The sequence below is a fragment of the Phasianus colchicus genome, chromosome 7 (genome assembly GCF_987193195.1).
Source record: "Phasianus colchicus chromosome 7, bPhaCol1.hap1.1, whole genome shotgun sequence".
NCBI classification, from domain to species: domain Eukaryota; kingdom Metazoa; phylum Chordata; class Aves; order Galliformes; family Phasianidae; genus Phasianus; species Phasianus colchicus.
The window spans coordinates 30,612,909-30,629,727 of record NC_143442.1 but is presented as its reverse complement, the minus strand read 5'-3'; the positions used below and the strand labels follow the sequence as shown (position 1 = coordinate 30,629,727).

At 37.7% G+C, this 16,819-nt stretch overlaps 2 protein-coding genes across 16 annotated transcripts in view; one reads left to right on the top strand and one right to left on the bottom strand.

The window, feature by feature from the left end:
* Positions 1-10,060, top strand: part of LOC116235940 (uncharacterized) — a 182,053-nt gene extending 171,993 nt beyond the window's left edge. For 14 of the 15 annotated variants that reach the window (XM_090144394.1, XM_090144391.1, XM_090144385.1 and 11 more), the window contains one exon: positions 1,643-10,060. The gene's annotated coding sequence lies outside the window, so the exon portion shown is untranslated. The remainder of the gene's footprint in view (positions 1-1,642) is intronic. The other variant, XM_090144384.1, reaches the window with a different exon arrangement.
* The window catches only part of CALCRL (calcitonin receptor like receptor), a 67,730-nt gene that overhangs the window by 47,517 nt on the left and 3,394 nt on the right, over positions 1-16,819 (bottom strand). Inside the window, exon 2 of the mRNA XM_090144362.1 lies at positions 16,204-16,612. The gene's annotated coding sequence lies outside the window, so the exon portion shown is untranslated. The remainder of the gene's footprint in view (positions 1-16,203; positions 16,613-16,819) is intronic.

The window sequence follows — 16,819 nt, the reverse complement described above, 5'->3', positions numbered from 1 at the left end:
CCCTTTCATTTGCATTTCACATCTTACCAGTATAATATTAAACTTCCTTTATGATAACTTCTTCTAGGCATAGAGAAAAAAAATGAAACAAACCTGATTTGTATTTAAATCTCATTGAGAAGCAATATTTTTCCAATATTTACTACCATAAAATGTCACCAGTACATTTCTCTAAGCAATATCATTTTTCTCCAACAGGACTGTGACATAGGTGGAGCTGATCACTATGGGATCAGATCAGATTATTTTCTTGGCACAAGTGGTTATGACACACTTGCTGCTACATCCTAATGTTTGTTAGCATTCTTCATCCTAGCTGCAGCTATCACAACTTATGGGGAAAACTAAAGAATTACTGCAGAAATCTATTATCTGAGTTATACATTTGAGAATATCATTCTTGAGATGTTCTTTGGCAGAACTCGTTGCATTCATTGTAAGGAATGCAATCCTTCAATAACTTTGAATACTATTTACACATTATTTCTTGTTTCCACTAAACTATGCAAGTAACAAAGCAGGGCTGTTTAAGTTGTAAAAACCTAAGATTTCTAAAGCTACATGTTAACACTAATATATTATTCCCCAAGCAACTGTTCAAAATGTCTTAACTGTGAAAATCTATTTGTAAACCCTATCATACTTTGTAAGTTAATTCAATTAATTTTGGTAAGTAAATCTGGCAGTTAATTTTGATTCAAGTCTTTTGATTTGAACAAGAGACAGACTTGATGAGACATCCACAAATGTGAGTCTTTGCATATTTGTCATTCTACCAGTACTACTGCTCTCCTCACAGCTTGACTAGGCAGTGACAACTCACTGTCATTTACTCACTGTTAGTTCCTTTAAGAGAAACACTTAAAAGCTTCTGTGGCTCTCTTGACCCAGGAGAAGCCCAAGTGTGACCCTGACTCTTACAGAGTTTTCTCATGACAGAAACTGTGAATGTATTTCTTCTACACTTCTCCATGCTCCACTGGCCCTTAGGTCATCATGAGAGAAAACAGTCTTTGAAGTGTAACTACCATGTTGAAGTTGCCAGAGATTATTAAAATACAGAATGCTACATGAGAAATGATCCTGTTCTGAACGAGGCCAGATGCCCAGATGGTCACTGTGAAGTTTTGTTAGCATTCTTGAAGGACAGAAGCTCCAGAGCTTAATCAACTGCATAGATGGCAAAAATGCATTTAATTTGATGACATATGCCATTTGTGAGCAAGTAAATTTCAGAAAAGTAAAAGAGAATGTTAGGGAGCTGTTGTTGATTAAGGTTTCAAACAAAACACAAACATGCCTTTCTTTCTGTGTTTATTCTAGGAGCAAAAAGAAGCCAACACAATTAATGGCTGATAATTACAAAAATAATGTTACTTTTTATAGCCCAGAATATAGCTTGCATAAACACAGATGATCTTTCCTTCAAGTTGCTTTTAGTCACTGACTTTTGAAAAAGTCTGGATAATTATATGCTATTGTTATTAACTAAATGTATAACTAGATAATGATATGTGAGTTTCAGAACAATCAGTAAGTTCCTAGACAACCAAGGAGAATTTTTATTATTATTATTTAGGCAAAGCAATGCAAAAAGAAATTTAGTTCCTTGAAGTGATACAAACATCTTTTTTCATTTCAGCAAGCACTGTGCACGGGATACAGACAGAAGCAAAAAGAAGGATACTAAAGCTCACTGGTCTAGAACTGATTCACGATCAGAAATCCTCCATTTAAAGTGTAACTGCTCCAGTCCAATTATATCTGTGCAACATAATTAAGTGTTCTAAAACAAATGAAAAGATCAAGAGGCGCATTACAAAAAATAATAGCCCTGCGATATTCTGAAGCTTGAAAACAACATGACTGCTAACAAATCAAAAACATCTGTTTCCACACAGCATTAATTGGTCTTATGAGCAATTTGTTACGGAGCCAAGCTTTTAAAAACTTAACAAGATCATCAGGATTGGAGAAGAGGTGAGGGTGGAAGATCAGATGCTTCCAGTATACTTAATGTTCTTCCAAAAGGAAGCAGGTCTCTCCATAAGCACAATTTTGAAGTAGAACTCATTAACATTCGAGAAATAGAAGACAACTGTTAGATGGTAGTAGAGGTCTACACAGTGCAGAAACCACTAGCAAAGTACCAAGAGCTGTTTTTTCTCTTCCTTATTCTCAGTGAATATGCTTCCGTAAGTCTTTTACCTCACAGAAGACTTTTGGGAACGTTATTCCTATATGTAAATATTTCTTAGGAGCTTCTGCAAGAGGATATAAGTGCTACAGAAGTAAATTTTTCTCAGGAAAGTACACATAACAAAATGAGGATAGAATCTCAAATATAACTCTGTTACATTCTCTAGTCTGCTGATCAGTTATCTAAGCATATGTAATAAATTTTATTCTAGGAGGCTACAGATACGAATGTCAATAAAATCTGAACCATATTAGTGAACCATTAATAGCAGTGACTGTGGCATAAGATACAGATTGCACTATAGTAGTAATGCCTCCTATTTATTTTCAAGAAACCTGTGATACAAATAGCACAAGAACAATATTTGATAGAACAAATTCTCAGCTACAAAAGACTTTTTCTACAGTTACCACCATTAGCCAGTTCGCATGCATGATGCTCTTCACAGTGTGGCAGCTGTGCATGGTCACATAGAACATGGCTTGCCTTCCACAGCACTGTGAGTACTGCTGAAACACACCACCCACAGCTACACTGTGCTCGCATCCACTGTTTGGTCTCTAGAAATGTTCAGCAAGCACCACTGAATGTCAATGTGTGCCATTTTTTCCACAGAGGAATTCAGTTTTAGAATTTTGCCTCATACACACTACCAGGCCAGAAGCCATTCTATCAGACTGCCCCTCTGCTGCCATCTGTCTCATGGCAACAAAATATAATGGGATATCAGCACAAAGGTTCAACCTGGGCTAGCATTCCAGCAATGTCCACCTCTGATGTCACAGGCCAAGAGAATGAAATAGGATGCATTAGTTATGGAGCAGCCCTCATGTTCATCCACATAGGTAATGAGTGTCAAATGTGTTTCTCTTTGAATGATTAAGTTTACTGATATTTATCTGAGAGATGAGAAACAGTTCCAGTGAGCTCAATCCTACTTCCCTGAGAAAAAAACAAAAGGAAACAAAACAAAAAACAAGAAACAGCACCAGCTGCTTGGCAGGGTTCTGCTAGAATGATAACATGGTCTTCAAGTGCTCTTGTTAAAGCAATGGAATTAATTACTGATGAATACTGACACAGTAACAACACTGACAGCTGCATCACCTATACTAGCAAAGTAGCTCTCTGCTCATGCTACTCTAATAGACAGATCCTTGCATGAATTGTTTTTCTGTAGTAATGTTTGAACAAAGTGGTCAACCATGTTTAAAATTATGAAACATTTCAATAGCAAAGACTTGTTAGTAAAGAGAATTTGATATACTAATAACACGCATATTCTTTATTAAATCTACCTGAACTAAACACAGGAAAAAAAAAACCACAAATTTTTCCCAAATGATATTCACTCTCTCACTTGGGTTAACCTTCAGCAGTGATTCAGTTCAGAGTTCATTCTGCATGTGGACTGATACACTGTCAGACTCCACTTTAAATTAACAAACTAATGCTCATCAAAAATAACACCTATTTTATAAGGACACTGAATGATAAATTCAATAAAAACAAGGGAAAGGGACAAAAGGACATAGGAAGTTCTTACAAACTTGTTTTGCTGAGAAGACAAGAGAGAAAGAGTAAGAAATAACTAAGATTATGTAAAAACAAAACAAAAAATACAAGGGAAACACTGAAAAAAATCCAAGCAAACAACAAAAGCCAGCAGCAACAAAAATAATCCAAAACATCAACCACAAATTCTGCTGTAACTCTATGAGCGTCAAAGTATCTACATTTCTTTGGATAATGTTCCAGATTTATTAGTCTGGAAATTTAGACAGGAATCTCATGAGAACAAGTTTTCTGATGATATTTTAGATACTCCCAAGTTGTAAGCATGCCAGAAATAATGCAAGAGCAGCCTTTTTCCATAACATTTTGGTACTTCAATGCCAAATCTAACAAAAGAATAGGCACTGCAGAAGCATGTGAAAGAGTCATCAGCAATAAAATCGCATTCATCAACTACGTACAATATGGTACAACTTGGATTTGGAGAAGATGAGAGAGGCCTCTGATTTCATTTGAGTCACTTCATCCCTTTCTAATTTTGATTTTTTTTTTTTCATTATCTAAAATAAATCAAATTTGACAATAATCACAGTTCTGTTCGTTTTGTTACCAAGTGGTTTTCCAGTAAACATCAAAGATTTTTCTTGAACGCTGTGCTGTGATTTTGACATATGTTATTTCTACAGGTTACAGAGCATTGCAAAAGTTACTTTCCTTAACCAAAACAAAGAAGAAGTTAATTCATTGAAAAGCTGTCAGAAGGGATCCATCTAGCAGTAACAATGATAATGTGCTCGCTATATTTTCAAAAATGTAAACAAAGTTCTAATTTTCTGTTAATTATTGCTTAAGTCTAGCTACAAAAATAGATGCAGTTACATCTGTGCAACTGACCACATACCTACCATTTCCACAAGCACATCTTGCACTTCTTCAAAAGACATGCAACTTGGAAATAGGTCTTCTGATAACCATGCTCTCATGCAATGAGGATTGAAGTAAATCAAATGATTTACTCAGAAAGGGAGGCTTCTGGTTTAATCACCCTTCGTACTATCCATGTAGGTTTGGCGAGGAAGAATTATGTTATGATTTGTTCTGTTACAATATGTGCACAGGTTATATACAGAAAACACAGTAAGTCCTTACAGATAGTTACTGAGAAGCAGGAATCCTCCTAACGATTTGGGGATACAGACAGCTTTGGAAAGGCAGCTGTGAGAGACTACCAAAACACACAAAGAATCAAAAATGTCTATACTGGGTAGTTCCACAGAGACTACGCTAGATGAAAACAAGGTCTACAGGATCTCAGATAGAACAACAACAACAAAAAAGAAAGCAAGTAAATTTTAATTTTGCCTTTGCTCTTTTTAGCTAGATGACAAGGCCTAGATAGTGGCAACTTCAGAGGAGCAGTGCTGTTTTCTCTTTGAAAGCTGATGCGCCCCAACAGCAGGGCAGGAAAGGCATTTGAATCTCCTCGAACAGACAGCAGTTGCTTGATAACTTGCTGACCTTCCTGTTAAGCCCAAAGGCTGCAAACGCACAGAATCCATACGACCTGTGACATCTTCAAACACTGGAAGTTGTGAACCAACTGCCCTTGCCAGGAAACAACTGTTTCACTGTGACAAACAGTTTCATCTCCCTCTGTCGGACTGGAAATACTTTATACTCTACCTGAGTGTGCTTACAAATGTAGGCCCATAATTATTTTCTTTTTAAAATACCTGAACCAGTAAACCAAATTGTATATTAGAAGCCTTATTCATCTTTTTATGTATAAAACTAATCAGCAGAATCAGGAGCAATTTGAAAACAAAACAAAGAACAGTTGCCAGAAAATTTCTGACAATTCTTTGAAGGTTCTCTTTTGATAAGAAAGGCCAATATTATTTAAATTTTCAGGCAGTTAAACTCTGTGAAAGCAGATTGGTTGCATCTCCGTGAAAATCAAGTAACTGTGATGATCTATGGCAGTATGAATCTTGTCCCCTTGGCCAAATTAGTATGACTGAGTGATTTCTAGATTGCAGGCTTCTAGTGCATCAGCTAGAAGCCTACAAAGGTGAGAGTTATTTCCATCTCACTTTCTTGGGAAGAAAGAGTAAAAGAGATATGCTTTCTCACAGGAAAAGCAACCCAACAGACATCTTTTCTGATCATGGTTCTCATCCTGTCCTGAGACATGACATAAACTCAAGAAATCCAGTGTTCTTTCAACTAGTCACTATCTAAGGAAACATGATTGATTTCAATAAGTAAATAATCATCATATGTAATCCTTTTCATGCACTCAGTGCTCTAAGCAGCTAAGTGTTCCTTTTCAAAATGGATTCTGGAAGTGCACATGTATTTCTTGGAGCTACTTCCATTAAAATACTGCATACATACAGGCATGTAAGATAATTTTCAGAAGGAATGATTTAACTAGTGTGCGGTCACAAAAATACTGTTAATTAGTATTAAATGGTTGCTTTATTTTTCACATTAAGCATTCTCTTCCCTATGCCAAACAATATACTGATATTCTTTGTTAAACACATAACACCATTGGGCGTGGTAACAACTGGGTACCCTCTCAGATAGTAGTAGTAGTGTGGCCCCAGCAGCCAACCGACATGTTTTTCCCCACACATACTTTCTTCACAATGTTTTCTTGCCAGTCACTAGCTTTTTTCCTGCCATCTGTACAGTTCCCTTCAAATTGTTGCTGAATTTGCAAGCCACTGGCCTTGTTTTGTGCTCTGCGTGCCATCCATACAGTTTCACTTAGTACTTTCTAAGTGTCCTACTCCATCTTTAAGGATTTGCAGGATTAAGACTCAAAAGCCAAAATGAGTCAAAGAGCTGAAGTAAAACAGTTGGTCTCTAACACTTCCAGTGAGCCAGTCAAGCTGTACATTAACTTTTCAATTAGAAAAAGATTTTGATGAGTAGCATCAACTCAAATCTCATCCACTGACACTTCATATCAGTTAATGTGTCTCTTATTCTGAAAGAACCAGAATCTTACAGATGAATATTCAAAGCAGTGGCTGATTCCTCCACCCCCTCGTCCTCCCATGCAGAAGTTCGTGCAAAAGAAGGCAGCACTGATATATTTAGCTGCCAGACAGACTTCCCCTTGCAGTTCTGCTAACCTCAAAATTGTCCTACAGTACCCTTAGTTTTCCATTTCACACACAGCTTCAGCCCAGTATTCCAAATTAGGCTGTATTTATTCCAAGAATCATTTTCACATCTAAGAAAGTAACATCTTGATTAAAGACTGAGATATTCCCACACAATCCTGAAAACATGCAGTCTTCATCAGCATCCAAAATCCATCTGGGTTGGTTTCTAATCTATTCTACTAATTCCTGGATATCAATTCCAAATTTGTGTCCTCCCAGATGTGACTGAATGCTCTTGCTTGACCTCCTTATTTCACATTAACTCAACACCTTCTCTAAACATTTGCTTCTGTGACCGTTTGTGGGTGCCCTTCATCTAGAGTAGCACCAGATTAATCACACATCACATAAACTGTCCACAGATGCTTCAGAGACCCGCAGGCACTATTTCTTACCCTCACTTTTTTAGAGCAAACTGGCCTCCTGTATTATGAATGTTAAAAATAGCCTAAAATGTATTCTCTATGTCAAAAAAACAACACTGCAAATCAAAGATTTTCTTTTAAAACTTTAAAATCAAAATATTTGTTGTAAAAGATTTATCTAGACCTTTAAATTCAGCAGCTCGGCATAAGCTTCTGGAAGTTTATTTTGCAAAGCACACTAAAACTAATTTGCCATTTCACACTGAAGCATTTCCTGGCTCTTTTTCTCATTACTTTATCCATCCTTCTTGCCACTACTAATGATGATAAATACAGAATACTAAAAAATATATAGAAAGCTGTTACGAATAACTTTCTACAAATAGATAAAATGTCTATCAGATTATACAGAACTTTGATGGAAAACAGGCAGCTCATAACCTTACTGCACTAATAATAGGGTGCGGACAAATTAAGCAAGCTGGTAAATATGTAGCTTGCTCATAACAGGATTGCACAAGAAAATATACTGTAATGACCCTGTCTTGAACATCCTGTTATAGCCCATTGTTCCTCTCTATTACTCCAATTCAGCAATTTTTTTTTTATTTTTTTATTTTTAATTGTGAATGAATGGCAGCAAAGGAACCAAAGTAACAGTGAATTGCATGTGCACAAATCATGGCTCATAACTAAGAAAAAAAAAAAAAAAAATCCTGAAAAATTCAGAGAAGTTTTGAGCTCCATTTGGTGCCAAAAAGGACAACAAAATTAGCATGGTGGTGGAAATAGGAAAATTCTTTTCCTTGCACAGATGAGGAAAAGATACAATAACAAGAATCCTCCACACACAGCCACTGGATGTCTCACCTTCACTCTGTATGAGAAAATACAAGCTAGTTTATCATAGCAGTTATGGGCATCTTAGCTGTATAAAGTACTAAATCCCAGCAACTGTTTTTACTGCCAAATTTAAATAATGAATAGACAATTAATTTAGCAACCCTACTGTGAATTCCTATCATACAACTGCAAACACAGATATCTCACTATCTGAAAGAATCTTTCTCTTTACCTCAGTAGTCATGTATCTAAAGAAATGGCTTGTTACAGACCACTGGACACCTGGCTCAGCTTTGTCACTGCAGTCAGAAAGTCATGCTCTAGGCACTATCACTCCAATTACTTACTTGCACACAGTCTGCTTTACAATGGGAACTGCATTATAATTAGTTTGGATATTTTCCGAGTGTGCGAGAGCAATTTTAATTCCTTCCATCATATGACCTTCCTTGCTACCAGACTTTATCATTTTATTGTTACTTCATGCTCAAGAAGGCAGAACATCATCTACCTCAGAGCTGGAATTCTTATATGCTGTTTAAATGCTTATTATAAAGGCTTAGAAGTCTAACTAACAGGCAAAGAAATTCTAAAAGGAAAACTTCTTAAGCAACACCTGCATGGTCAAATGCTATTTTTGAACACTTTGGTTTGGCATGCAGGCACTCTCTGAGAAAGCTGAGTTATCACAGGTAACAGCCTATCAAGCCACAAGTGTCTATCACATAGTTGTGGTTTCATTAGATAATATGCTTTTAAGCACATCTTTTCTCCCCTTGTCTAGTCTTATTTAGAGATCTTATTGCAATTGAGCCCTAAAATCCACTTTGAATCTGAGTTATTTTGGTGCTGGTTTTGTGCTGACTGTATACACTTCATCTTACAGATGGTGGTGTATGCTGATATGCTCTGGTGCTCCAGTGGCCCCACAGAAATGGTGCAAGTATTTTGCCATCCTTCCAACATACCATGAAACACTGTCATGTCCTTCATGGGCTGTAATGTGACTCTAAGAGAAGCTTAGCATGTCTGCAGACCGTGTTATCTCTACAGCTCTAAATAAAAGTGCCCAGTTAAAGTACATAGAGTGAATTCTACCCTTGGATTGTATGCATGGTTTTTAGAAGAGAGATGTTAGCTACAGAAGAAATGGGATTTTTAAAATACATTCTGAAATAATGGGGGAGGGAAGGGCAAAGAAAAAAAAAGACGCAGGCCTAGCAGGCCTATCCACCCCAGTGCAGTGGTTCATGATAAAAGGCAAAAACAAACAAACTAACAAAAAAACCCTACAAAAGTTCCTAGAAACTGGTAAGAGCATTGAAAATACTAACATAGTGCATCCAGCATGCAAAAGGACAACGTAAGGTTCTCGCAAGGCAGTGCTGGGACTTCTGAAATCAATCTGCAAATGACACTGTCAAGATTTCAAGTCTGTTCAAACCACCTTCTGTAGTCACAAATTAAGCATCTCTGGTATAATAACTGAACAAGCATTTAAATGAACACCCAATAATTGTACTCCAGACAGAATTGTTGGATCTTCCAATTACAAACACTACACCTGTTTGTGATAGCAAATAAATTTTCTATTTCTACATTGCTTGCTAATGTGCAATTTAAGTCCATGTTTTTATTTATTTATTATTTTCTACAAAATCTGGAAACCATAGAATGGATTTAACCTTTCACATCTCCTTCACTGAGAGCTGATGGAGAAGTGGAGCTGCTGTTCTGCAAGCTCTGTGGGGCCAGCAGCTGAGTTAAGCCTAAAGGGAATCCTTATTCTCACATGTGCTAATTGTTTTCCAAAGTTACTCTTCTCTAGGACTATAATTTTCCTTGTTTGGTTTTAGCACAAAGACTTTTGTTTCCTGATGCACGTACACAATTAACTGATTAGAATTTTTTTTTCTTTTGGTGTTTCTATCTTTACCTACCCAGAACTGAAAAAACAAAACAACACACATTAAAAAAAAAAAAAAAAAAAAAGCAGCCTCCCCCATCTCCCCCCCCCCCCCAAAAAAAAAAAAAAAAAAAAAAAACCCACAACCCAAAAAGGAAACAAAAAAGACAAAGAGGAAAAAAAATAAAGGAATAGCTTTAAAACCCCAAACTGCACGCTGGCGTGCACATAACCACAAGAAAGGACACAATTTAGCTCTGTGTTTAAGTACCCACATAGTGTTAACCAAGTGCTTTATCTGATTGCTGCTAGCTTCCTACGAAAAGCACAATCCTGGTGGCCTTCCATTTGTTATGATGCCCTATACAAGGCATTTAATTAAAAAAAAATAGAGAATGCAGAACAGTAGCCATGCAGAGTACCTGAACAGCAATCAGGAAGGAGCCTTAATTTTGACTTTCCTGAACATTTTTCAACTAACTTTTTCCTGACTGAATAATAAATCAACTCTATAAGAAGTCACCGATCTTGATATTCAGCTGTGGTAAACACACTGCTTGGTCTTAAGAGCCTTTCATGGAAAAGGACTCCTAGTTTAAATATACACAGTCGCTAATGGAAAGGGTTCTCACCCTCACCTTCCCCTTCCAAGAAAATGGATGTGTTAGGACAGATATTTCTCTTTGAAAGGAAGGATAAGGCAGAGGTTAATTTCATCCACATGAGCTAGTGTAGGATAAGCTTTAGGAAATACTGTCAAGACATATTCTTAATGCCTGGCAAAGTGACTCATTCAGAGCCATCACAGGAAAGGAAGTGGAATAGAATAAAAAACGGAACAGGATGGAGGCTTACACAGGAGAAAGAAGTGAGAGAAAGGAAACTGAATTGTTTAAAGAGGCTTGAGGTTACAAGTCATGTAACTACATGGCTTTTTTAAAAAATATGTATAAAATATATACTTATACACATGTAAAACACGTGTTCTCTGTGTATAATGTACATATACACACACATAAGTATGCATACATGTATAAAAAACAACTTCTTTGACTGAAAAGAGACGTGCTTCACTTTGCAAAGCTGCCTGCTGAAGTTTGGTTTGGGTACAAGAAGGCTTTCCCATAATACGGGAAATAAGCAATGATTTCCTCTAGAAATCCACACATTATTCTTCAGTATGCTACTCCGTACTATACAGGACCCTTAGACTACAGAATCATCCACTAATGCAAAAATCCACTGAAATGCAACACGCTGTTACACTCAACTCTAAAGATACACTGTGTGCAACAGAGGTAAAACAAAAACAACAAAAAAGCCCTTCTTTTCCCATTACAAAACATACAGCATTGAATTTCTCATACCAGCGACTTGCTTCAACGCGAAAAAGCTTCTCTTCTCCAAGTATTTTGAATGTTGGGATAATTATCTGTGATGTCAGTTTTTGGATTTAAATAGAAACCAATACATGGACTGTTTCAATAACAAACAGCACTTGTGCAAATAGAATTTCCACTGACAAGTAATTTTGATTCCCAGGGAAGAACACAAAAACATGTTTTAGTAAAGGCAATGCTTAACTAATTCCCAGCTCTCCTTGGCTCAGATTTGACACCTACGAATAAAACTTTTCATTGAATAGTGCAATACAAATGTGTGGGTTTTCCTGTTCAAATGGATACTCAGAAAGATCAGACTCATTAAATCACATAATTTTAAAAAAGAAAAGACATTTAAAAATGAAAAAGGCATGGTCAAAAAGTTATCCTGGAAAAAATATATTGAAATAAATATTTCAAATTCAACATCTCATCTCCCAAACAAAGTTACATCTCTTTGTGGAATATTCCTTATTTAATCCCCAGAGTGACACCTGCTGGATTTCACTATGAGGAAAAAAGGGCAGATATCCCATATAAGAACATTTCAGGATAATCTGGACAAGATCATGCCCTTTAAGTAAAGATAATTAAAGAAAAGAATGCAGTCACATTTTTTCCCTCTATTTATGGCATTAAATTAATACATAAATACATGCAGGAAAGTAATGCAGGAAAGAAAAGCCTAAAATGCACGAGTTTGCAGAGAACAACAGTGCACAGTCTATCTTCTGCTTACCTTCATAAAACTTTATCAGCACTGCCACTACTTAAATTAAATGGCTGTACACTTTTCAGGCTCAGAATTACAAACCAATATGCTTTTAAAGGAAGATACAGTTTTAGGAACTGAAAGGATACACAGCCTAAATGCAGCTGATGGAATACTGTACACAGAGTAGCTGCTTTGGAAAAAAAAAAAAAAAAAATCAAATTCACTGAAGTTTAGTTCCTTGTCCTTGGTATAATAAGGGAAGTGAGACTGGTGTGGGCTTTATTAAACAAAGCACTGTCACTAATTTTGTTTGGGATATTTTCTGAAGTAAGGGCTTCATGCTCCAGGCACAAATCCAGAAATACAATGTTGGTTTTGCTTTCCTAAAATTTGGTTAGTATCTTAATTGTCAGCCACAGCTTAACACTGGCCAAAACCACCAGAAATTCTTGGGTGATATCTGTGTTATATTTAAAGGTAACAGCTTCAGGGAGACATACAAATTTACACCAGTTAGGAATCTGCTTTCTTTTCCCTGAAGTAAGTGCTTCTCTCATGGAAAGTTTTGTTTTGTTTTTAATGCATTACATTCAGTTAAATGGATTTCAAATGCATCTTTCCAAGGAAAAGCAACTCTAAATAAATCATTCCTGTTCTTTTGGACAGCATATACTGCAGCAATGATTGAAAGTGTTTGCACTGAACGAAGGCAGAAAAAGAATGACTGCTGGGAAAATGTAAACATTATAAACAAGGTTGGGAGACAAAGGCAGACGTGCAGGAGAGATGGTTGTAAAAATAAAAATAACTGAAAATTCTAAAATGTAGCCATTCAGTTTTTTGTTTTGATTCTAAAATAGGACTAAAAAATGCTGCTAACAGAAATTTATTTTCCTAACAGTATTTTATTAAGATATTATATTATACTGTATTGGCTATGGACTTTTCCACGAAAATAATAGGTACTTATCATGAAGATAAGTAATAGGCTCATTTCTGCTGCCTTTTGTGCGATGCATTACATTGGCAATCAGAATAAAAAATAAAAGGCATTCAATACAGTAATACTGCTAACATGAGACATAACAGGAAAAAAAAAGGGGGAGGGGGCTTCGACCACGCATGGAAAGCTTCCTCCTCCTTCTTTTAAATATTAATACAACATTCAGATGCGGCCAATTTAAAGCAATACCAACTACTTACCGTTTTCTAAACAAAGGACAAGGTATGAGGCTCATTTACTTTGTGCATCTCCTTCAAAACATGTACGTTCCCTCTTTAGTTGATACATTAAGAATCAACACGAGATACTTTGCGCACATGTATAAAAACAATAACATAAGGATACAGCTGAACTGAACTCAGCTCCAGCACTCTGACCATTTGCTACAACAGTTACACGAACTGTTACGTGGAACAAGCAACTGTTCTCAGAGGGCACAAAGCTAAAGGAAGGCAGCCCCTGCACACAGCAGCACCCGCCTTACAGCAGAGGTGACCACAGCGCTGCGGTGCTGCCAGCACTGCGTATGTGCTCTGTAGGGACGACTGCTGATCAGAAGCACAGAAGGAATTTTGCTAGCAGATCATGAACACCATAAATGCATTGGGAACACGTGAGAGCTACTTCTTAAAGAGAAATTCTACTTAAAAAGAAAAAAGAAAAATAAATAAAAATATGTCTATTTGGCTTCTCATTGGAGAGATTCCTTCAATTTTCTTCTTAATAGCTGATGTTGTGTCCAGCACTTACTATAGAAGTGATTAAATAGATACTTTTAAATTATCATTGTGTACACTTAATATTAAAAACACATTGATAGCAACAGTTCCCTCCAAATGACTGGGCCGGTTTGAATCCTTTATCAGGAAAATTTATAGTCTTGTGAGCCGGGTCTTACCCATCTCTTCCACATGCTACAAGTGCTTTTGGAAGCAGCTAATTTACTGAAATGTACAGAAAATTGGAACTAAGTTAGTAAATATAGTACCAGCAAAGGAAATATATCTACTTTTCTTCTCTCGGTTCTGTTCTTAATTGTACCCTTCTCTAAACCTGGATAGCAGTACTCGGTCCACAGAACAGTGCTGCTGTCCCTGAGCGGGCTCCATTTTTTAGCCAGGTAAGTCACTAGTCACCAAGAATGGGACATATGGATCCGTTTAACAAGGAATTAAAAAAAAAAAAAAAAAGGCAAAAATTATTAAAAGAACAACTGTCAGTAGATCACAGCTTGCCAGTTACAGGATGGGTGATGTCTGTAACCACAATAAGTAACTCCTTCAACATAAAAATACCCACACTGAGGAATATCCTGCCCTTTGACAGTCAGTGGAAAAATTCCCACTGGCTCTCAGTAAATTGGGACTACAACAGTTGCATTCTATTGGGACAAGCATATTCAAAGGGTAAAACACTACATTTCTTAATGCAGAGCAAGAACCCAGATGATCAGGAATTCAGAGTATGGCAACATTTGAACAGGACAGACATAATGCCATTCTCCACCTTGCCACCCAGACTGCATGTTCAGGCAGCCAGTTTTGTACAAAACAACATGCACATTTTTCTGAAATGCCACCTTGGTCGATGCCACCAAGCGCCTTTCGTGCTGATGGTTTTTAAAGCTGGATAAAGACTTTGGAACTGCTCCTACACGCAGTCAAGTCAATGACAGTTCAAGCAGATTGCAAAAGCAAATGCTGTGAAAATACACATCTTTATTTATAATTGAGCATTTCAGTGTGGCAGCATGTGTATTTGGTAAGAAAATACAGATTCAAATATTGTCTCATTCATATTTTCCCAGAACCAGCGTGCCTCCTCTCAACACATCAAAAGGACCTCAGAACACACGTTCAGGCTTTTAGTACATCATGAACCTGAACAGTTTTAAAAGGTTATATGCATTATTGTTGCAAATGAATGACACGATCCTCAGGATGCACAATATTACTACAAAGACTCAACACTGGCACATTTGTAAGAGCAAAACCCAGCCCCAAACTATTTGGCACAAGTTTATTAAGGTAGAGAGCAATAAAACCACAACTAATTATTATTATTATTTTTTTTTTTACTATTTCAACATATGTACCTATGGATGACTAAATGAACCACTGCAGATCAAATCCAACTGTGATACCAAACCTATACTGGTTCTTAACTGTCCTTCAGTAATAAAATATCTTCTCCTGATTCTACAGATCCGTTACTCGCCCCAACAGGCAGATGACCAGATGTAGCGAAGGCAGTCATCATAACCACACAACTGTATTTTTCCAAACAGAATACTGCATCTGCTTTCAGAAGATGAAGAAGTGGCAGCATTCTCTTAACTATACAGAGGAAGGCACAGAATCACACGCTTCTCACTGTCCAATAGCTTCTCAAGGCAATTCAATAGTAGACAACTACCCTTCAGTAAATCAATCCAGTGAGTGTGGGAAAAACCCCAGCACATGTATAAGCACTGAACTCAACCTAACTTTTTCTCAAGCAAATCGATGCTTCATCTTTTCTGTCGTGTAATAACAATGCAAAATCTAACTGAAATAATTCAGATACAATCTCTTCTTGTAATAATAACACCAGTAAGATTAAAAGAGCATTCAGTAAGAGAATTTGCACCACTTTATCAACTGATTTGTCCCCTCTTGAAAGAGCTTCAGTTGTACTGAATTAGCCTCATGGACTGTTCTCAAATCAGGATGCCCCTAATTCTCTCCAGATGCAAAGTCAGAAATACAGTTAACTGATATTAGGGTTTTAGAAGGAAATCTTTAGGCGATGATTAGGATTATTATTTTTTTTTTTCAATCTTTCTACTTATTTATCATTGGTTACTTCCTCAAATATATATTAAAACAACACCGGCTATAAAATCAGCTCAGCATTTCGGTAACTAAAAATAAACGAAGCTCTTTCCTGAGACCCTTTTCTCTCTGCAGCTCGCACAGCACATGCTGAGGTTCACGTCAATGCATGCAAACACACCTAACTCTTCCCTCTAACGTACGTAAGACCAAACGCGTTCAGACGGCAAGAAACACATCGTTCTTAGGTAAAACAATGAAACTGTTTTGACGTGTACTCACCACGCAGAGTTGCTCCGAGCTCGATCACTTGGCTCTCCCTTCCCAGCGAGAGAGCGGAGAGCTGCTCCTTCGCCTCCCCGCCCGGCCGGCTCGGAGCCGCGCAGGCGCCCGCAGGGCACGGTGCAGTCCGACAGCCCGGCAGAGGAGCGCGGCTCTGGGCAGCGCCGGGAGAGGTTCGGCTGCTAAGTGAGGAGCGGCGGCAGCAGCGAGCCATCAGAGCTTCCTGTTACATCACCGAGACCCCGCCCGCAGCCCGCGTTAAATTACTTTTCGCGCTCATGTGGCGTGGCCCCGGGAAGCGAGGCTCTTCTAGGGTTTCGAGGAGCTGCCCCGTTCTGCCTGCCAGCGTTGCTCCCGCACCGTTCCCGAGGTCTGCTGCGGCTCGTCTGCCAGCCGAAGGTTCGCGCTCCTAGACGAGTTAGAAAAGACTCGCTCATCCTACAGAAAAGAGCAGACTGGAGGACTTGTCTCACTTATCTCCCTCCTCATACTAGACCTCGAGAAATGAGTCATTAAATTACTGTTTCTTCAGAGCCAAAGAACTGACAAGCTGCAGTCCTCCCAAATCTGAGTGACCTGACTCACCTCTGCTGACACCGCAGGGCTGCATCGTGCC